General features: G+C 34.0%; 1 long non-coding RNA gene across 3 annotated transcripts; it reads right to left on the bottom strand.

Moving 5' to 3' along the window:
- Nucleotides 1-419: 419 nt before the first annotated feature.
- On the bottom strand, nucleotides 420-5,313 carry LOC113699374 (uncharacterized). Of its 3 annotated transcripts, none has more exons than XR_003450408.2 (3): nucleotides 4,915-5,313; nucleotides 1,267-4,174; nucleotides 420-859 (listed from the first exon to the last, which is right to left on the bottom strand). It is a non-coding gene; the product is annotated as an uncharacterized lncRNA (long non-coding RNA). The 3 variants fall into 3 exon arrangements; XR_003450409.2 differs by having other exon boundaries at nucleotides 1,267-1,409; nucleotides 4,915-5,034; XR_003450411.2 differs by having other exon boundaries at nucleotides 1,267-1,421; nucleotides 4,915-4,929.
- Nucleotides 5,314-6,000: the final 687 nt, after the last annotated feature.

Genomic DNA, 6,000 nt, shown 5'->3' with positions numbered 1-6,000 from the left:
GTAAACCCTGATGACACAAATTGAAATAAGTTAAAAGACTAATAGCATCTGTAACTAACACTTCTAGGCTAACTTGTGAATGAAACTATCAATGCAACTAACATCAACGTTCAATAGGTTAATTGTATTGACTAGTGCATCGATGAACAAGTAACTAAACTTGTAATATATGGACATCATTTGTTGGGTAAACATGTTCGTGGAACCAATAACAAGAAACCAATTTTCTTAGGCAAGTCTGGCAGTCTACAAACGAGTCAAATTTGAAAGAATTAAAGGGAAAACAGAAAGGAAAAACTAGAGGCCAGTGCAGCAGAGCAAAGTATGAAACGAATGGCAAAAAAAAGGCTCAAGATCGACCAGCCCAAAGCCTTTGATTAGCTTTATTAAAGAAGGAAAAGACGAGCTTTCCAATCAGCTACAAGGAAATCGTGTGTAATTTATTTCATTGTGAACAAGGGCATACATAGAAGGAACAGAGGGTCCTAATGTCAAATAACACTCGGAAGCCGGGACATAATAAGGGACCATGAATCAGTATTCATAAATCCCACTCCCCCTTCTTTTTCCTAGGGATGAGTAGAGATAACGTTTACAACTTTTCCGTTTGGTGTACCGGACAAAAGTCTAAATCCTTAGTTACTTAACTATACTAATCATATGAATACAACCTCTGTAATACATTGTCCGGAAGAACATACTGCTGGTTCAGATCACGCATCTCATATTTCATGGTTTCCAGCCGAAGATGATTCCACACTTTTCTGCACACCTGGGCTGGCAGAAGAATGATTTGTAACATCAGGATCCAAATCCAATCAATCATGTCTCAGAATTCTTGATCCCCCCTCCTTTACTCCTGAAATTTTTACGTACATATATATATACACATTAGCTCCCAGAAGCCAAAACCAGATGATAAAGGAACCACACCGCGTATGAGTAACATTTCTGACATCAGCTAAGGTTCAGCAGCTAACGTGGTTGTCAATTTTGATTGCAAGTCAATCTTGGTTACATCCATGCACGTATGCTTGTTCTTTTTTCTAGTCAATGAATGACAGAAAACTAGGAAAATTTTTATAAACACGAGTCATATAAAGAAGTAGAGAAGGGCAAGAGAGATTTGAACCAGAACCTCTAATTCCCGAAATCTTAACCCCAGGAAATGAGCGAGTCTTACTTATATCTACAATCAAATACGTGCATGCCGGAAATGTAATGAAGTTTTGGATTGTGATTGATGAATTTAGAGAGAGTACGTACCAGTTATAAGGACTCAATGATGAAGTCCAAAATGTAGAATGCAATACAACTCACAGCTGAACTTTTGCTGTGCGCCTAAACTGTGCTTCGGACCGGAGTGCCTTTTATAGGCCTCTGAGTGGACTTCAAAGCCCGGATTTCATCTGCACCATACACTAACAGCACCAATAATGTAGCACAACAATATAATAATTTGGATAGCGATTTTATTTATGAAATAGACCAGTTTCCCGTGTGCGCAGTATTATTATTTTTTTTATGTGGACAGTATTAAAGGGCTCGTCCCTGTCGTGCCTCTTGGCTTATCTGCATTTACAATGATGAGTTGGTGAACTTCCTCCCACTCAAATATAAAGGAGGGAAACAAAAAGGTAGTGATTCCTAATATATTCAAGTTTTCTTAATCTCTCGTAATGTCCTCTAATTTTTTCTGATCCGCAAAGTCCGATTCTTTATTCTACGCAAAATTTCGGGTTTATCCGGTCCTATGAATTCTTGTCGCGTCCATTTTAGTCCATCCCACATTTTTTAATTGAAACCGATATTAAAAATTTTTAACAAAAACAAAAAAGTTAAATGAACAACAAAGATGAAGCATAAAAGAACATCATGACGAGTTAATTCATTAATGTAGAAACTGTTAATTTGAGGGCGAGCTAATTCATTTTTTCGAGCTTTCATTACGAATCTGTCGGTTTCGAAAGGACAGCTTCAATCATCAGACCACTGGGCCCGCTTGATAAGAGATCTGAATTTTGAAATATTAAAATGAAGTGCGGAAGATAGTATATTAAGTTATTGAATTGATTAGGTTATATAGTACCTGTTTAATAGCTAACTGAATTATAGTGAGTTTGTTTGGATAAGAGTTTATTTGGATGATTTATTTGAGATATTTACTGTAGCACTTTTTGTGATGTGATGTATGTGAGATAAAAAGGTGATTGGGAAGATAAAAAGGTGATTGGGATTTGTGAAAACAAATTTTGCAAACCAAATTTGGCTTGTCCAAACAAACTCAGTGTTGAATTGAAATATCGCAAAAATACTACTATATATTTATGTCTTGAAAAATTACATTTATTTGTGCATTTAGAGAGAAAGAAATGTGTGTGTGCGCGTGTTTGAGAGAAATAGAAACTTGTGCATATCCCATTTCGATTAATGTAATTTAATTTTGAATTGAAAGCAATTAAGATTAATGATCATTGATTTAGCAATGTTAAAGTAGTGCAACTTCAAGTATTAAATCTATTCATCAATCAAACATAGCTACACATTAAATAGTACAATTCATGAAACTAAATTATTGCACTCAAGTAGCTATTCTAAAGAGTATAAGTCTCTTTTTTTTTTTTTTTGGAAACTAAGGAATATAAGTTCAATTTATACATGTAACTAATGATAAGATCCATTTTTTTTTTAATAATGAATCACTAAGATGTTCAAAGTACTGACTTTTCCATGCTAAACTTTTAATTTAATACAAAAAAATCAATTCAACCATCTATATTACTTCAAGCAACTATTAAACAGTTGTAAAAAATATTAGGTTTAAGCACACCATTGGAGGTTCAAATCCAAAGGATTGAGGAAAATTAACTTGAAACTTGGAGCTTTTATGCATTTATTAATTGGTTATGTATTTAGAGAGATTTGAGTTAAGAGAATAAGTTTTTCTCGGGATAACTAAATAATAACAAGATGAAGGTAAAAGTACGTTGTATGGGCTCACATTTGGATAGACCTGGTTTTTAAAAATTCAATGATTCAAATTATGCTACATTATTTGATGAAGTGGTGTGGCACAATTTAGACTATTGAATTTTTGAAAATCGAATTTACCCAAATTTTAGCCCACTAACATAACTATGGGCAGCCAACTTGGATAACACATACCAGAAAGAGAGCCTAGATTCAACTTAATATATAATTATCAAAGACTCAAATATCATCCCAATAAGTACAGATTATAGAAGAAACAAAAGGTATAATTGACTTATAAGATTAACGTAGTCGCAAAAAATATTTGGACCATATTCTGTCTCACATGATCAGAGTTGAAACTAACCTTGACCAATAGCATACACAATTGAATTCACAAAATTGTCCATCCACTCACTATCATCCCAATCAGCACAGAGTGTAGAAGAAACAAAAGGTATAATTGACTTATAAGGTTAACGTAGTCACAAAAAATATTTGGACCATATTATGTCTCACATTATCAGAGTTGAAACTAACCTTGAACAGTAGCTTACACAATTGAATTCACAAATTGTCCACCCACTCAATATCATCCCAATCAGTAGGGAGTGTAGTAGAAACAAAAGGTATAATTGACTTATAAGGTAAACATAGTCACAAAAAATATTTGGACCATATTATGTCTCACATTATCAGAGTTGAAACTAACCTTGACCAATAGCATACACAATTGAATTCATAAAATTGTCCATAGGGGACCAAAACCATTGGGTTAGTTTGGACAGCTTTCTATATCCGTAATTTTATTTGCTTACACCATCTTCACAATTTCCAATACACCTTTTTATTTTCCCAATTACTTTTTTATCTCACATATATCACATCACAAAAAGTGATACAGTAAAAATATTCCAAATAATCTCAAATAACTTACCATCCAAATATTGCTAGACTAAACTCCCTTATTTTATATGTAAGATTAGGATTTCTCTTGACTTAATATTTCATGAATAGAACTTGTAAAGCTTTTCTGGCAGCACATACTCGGGAGCCAGGCCTTCCATCTCATATTGGATAATCATCCGCTGAAATCGTCTCGACGCTTTTCTAAGTGCCAAAGCTGGGGTTGTTAGAATTATTTTCAATACAATTTGCCAAAGCCGAGGCATGATGTTTCAAAATGCTTGATCGGCTTCTTTACCTAATCGTTAATAAACACCACCTTATATAAGTAACTAATACAACAAAACATAACTGTACTGAAAAAAAATTATTATGACTGTGTGGATAACACGGCCATGGTTGATTGTTAAGAGAAACGAAACTTGTACGAAGATGCAACCTCATCTCGAAATCATTACTAATTCTCATCCAAACGCAATTAGCTAGCTAAGATAGAATGCAGAGAATTCATATTGTTTTGAGCTTAAAATTCAAGTACGCTCTTGATACGCATAGTTTGTCGTCGTCGCCCTCTTAATAAAGAATGGCGTGAAATCTTCATTTTTTATTTGTTGGAATTTAGGAGCGAAGGGAAAGGTGAGGATTGGATCGCATGTACAAAAAATGATAAGAAAATTACGAGTAAATGAATTGTTTGGAACGCAAGGGGAGAGAGGTGGCGGGAGAGAGGGGAGAAGAGAGGGAGAGGAGAAAAAGAAAAAAAAAAAAAAGAAAAAGAAAAACTGTCTCTGCTGCTGTCAGCACCGGAACCTCTGCTGGCCGAGTTGTGAGGTGATGGAGAAGGAGGAGAGAAAAGAAAAGAAAAAAGAAAAATCTAAAAATTTTTTCTACCTTTTAAGACAAGTTGCAATAAAATTTTAAACAAACATAAAAAAAAATCCATTCGGCAAACGGGGCCAAAATTTGGTCAATCACATCTAACTAGTAGTCGTACAACTGAATTTTGTGACGTCCACTGAGTTTAGAAAGGAATCGTACCTGCAAGAGCCAAGTGTAGGTAACGACGGTCTTTGAAATGAACGGACAACAAGTTTAGAGAGACAGGTTTGAATCGACACGGTTGCTCTTCTTGGCAGAAACTGTTAGTATAAGAGAACAGTAAGAGGGCCAGCGGGGAAAAGGATCATCCAACTATATGCAGACATGTAGCCTCAATCGGTACGGAGCTCCTCAGCGGACTCCAAATTCCGGACTTCACCCTAAGTTTTAACCGCATTTTCTTGATTTGGCTTTTGCATCAATGGTCCATAACTGCCCGGACCTACTCCTTGTCCTGTGGCTTTTAAGCAATTGGATTGGGACACGGTTAGAAAGAGACCGGGAGATGAACGCCGCGTGAGGCGCGGTGGGATTATATGAGGTTGGCAATTTGGCATGCCCCGCCGAATGAAATTTTTGCAACCTGAAATCATCGTGATTAAATGAAATGGAGTAAATATCTTGTGTAAATTGTGGCTCATTTTGGATCCATCAATTTTTCAAAAACTCGTTTTTTAAATACTATATAAAAATTTTTAAAAAAAATACTCTAAAAAATAATCTAATTTTTTTAATGTTTTAAAAAATTTCCAAAATATATTCTAAAAACTTTGTTACAGTTAAATTTTCCAAGAACACCCCAAAAATTAGCTATCCAAACGGATTAGAACATTTTGTTAAAAAATATATCGTAATAATTTAATATATGTAAAACAAAAAAGGTAATTGAGTAATATGTCAACAAAAAATGTAAAATTTTCTTCAAAAAATCACAATCCAAACAAACAATTGAAGGGCTCAATTCAACGTGCTGGTTGCTTTTTTTTTTTTTTTTCTTTAGAATTATTTATTGAGATAAATCACCAATTTAATCCTCAAACTTCTTTATTTAAACCAATTTCATCCTTCATTTTTTATATAGATGTTTTTAGTCTTTCAACTTAAATTTAGTAGCCAATTTCATCCTTCTGTGGCAGTACTACTTTTTGACATAAAAATCACCACCAAATTAAGGGCAATATAGAAACTACAAGTTAAAGATCAAAACAAAAAAAAAATTATTAGATTATAAAGTTGAAATCATCT

This window comes from Coffea arabica, chromosome 7c (genome assembly GCF_036785885.1).
Source record: "Coffea arabica cultivar ET-39 chromosome 7c, Coffea Arabica ET-39 HiFi, whole genome shotgun sequence".
In the NCBI taxonomy this organism is placed as follows: domain Eukaryota; kingdom Viridiplantae; phylum Streptophyta; class Magnoliopsida; order Gentianales; family Rubiaceae; genus Coffea; species Coffea arabica.
This window is presented reverse-complemented; position numbering and strand designations above follow the sequence as displayed.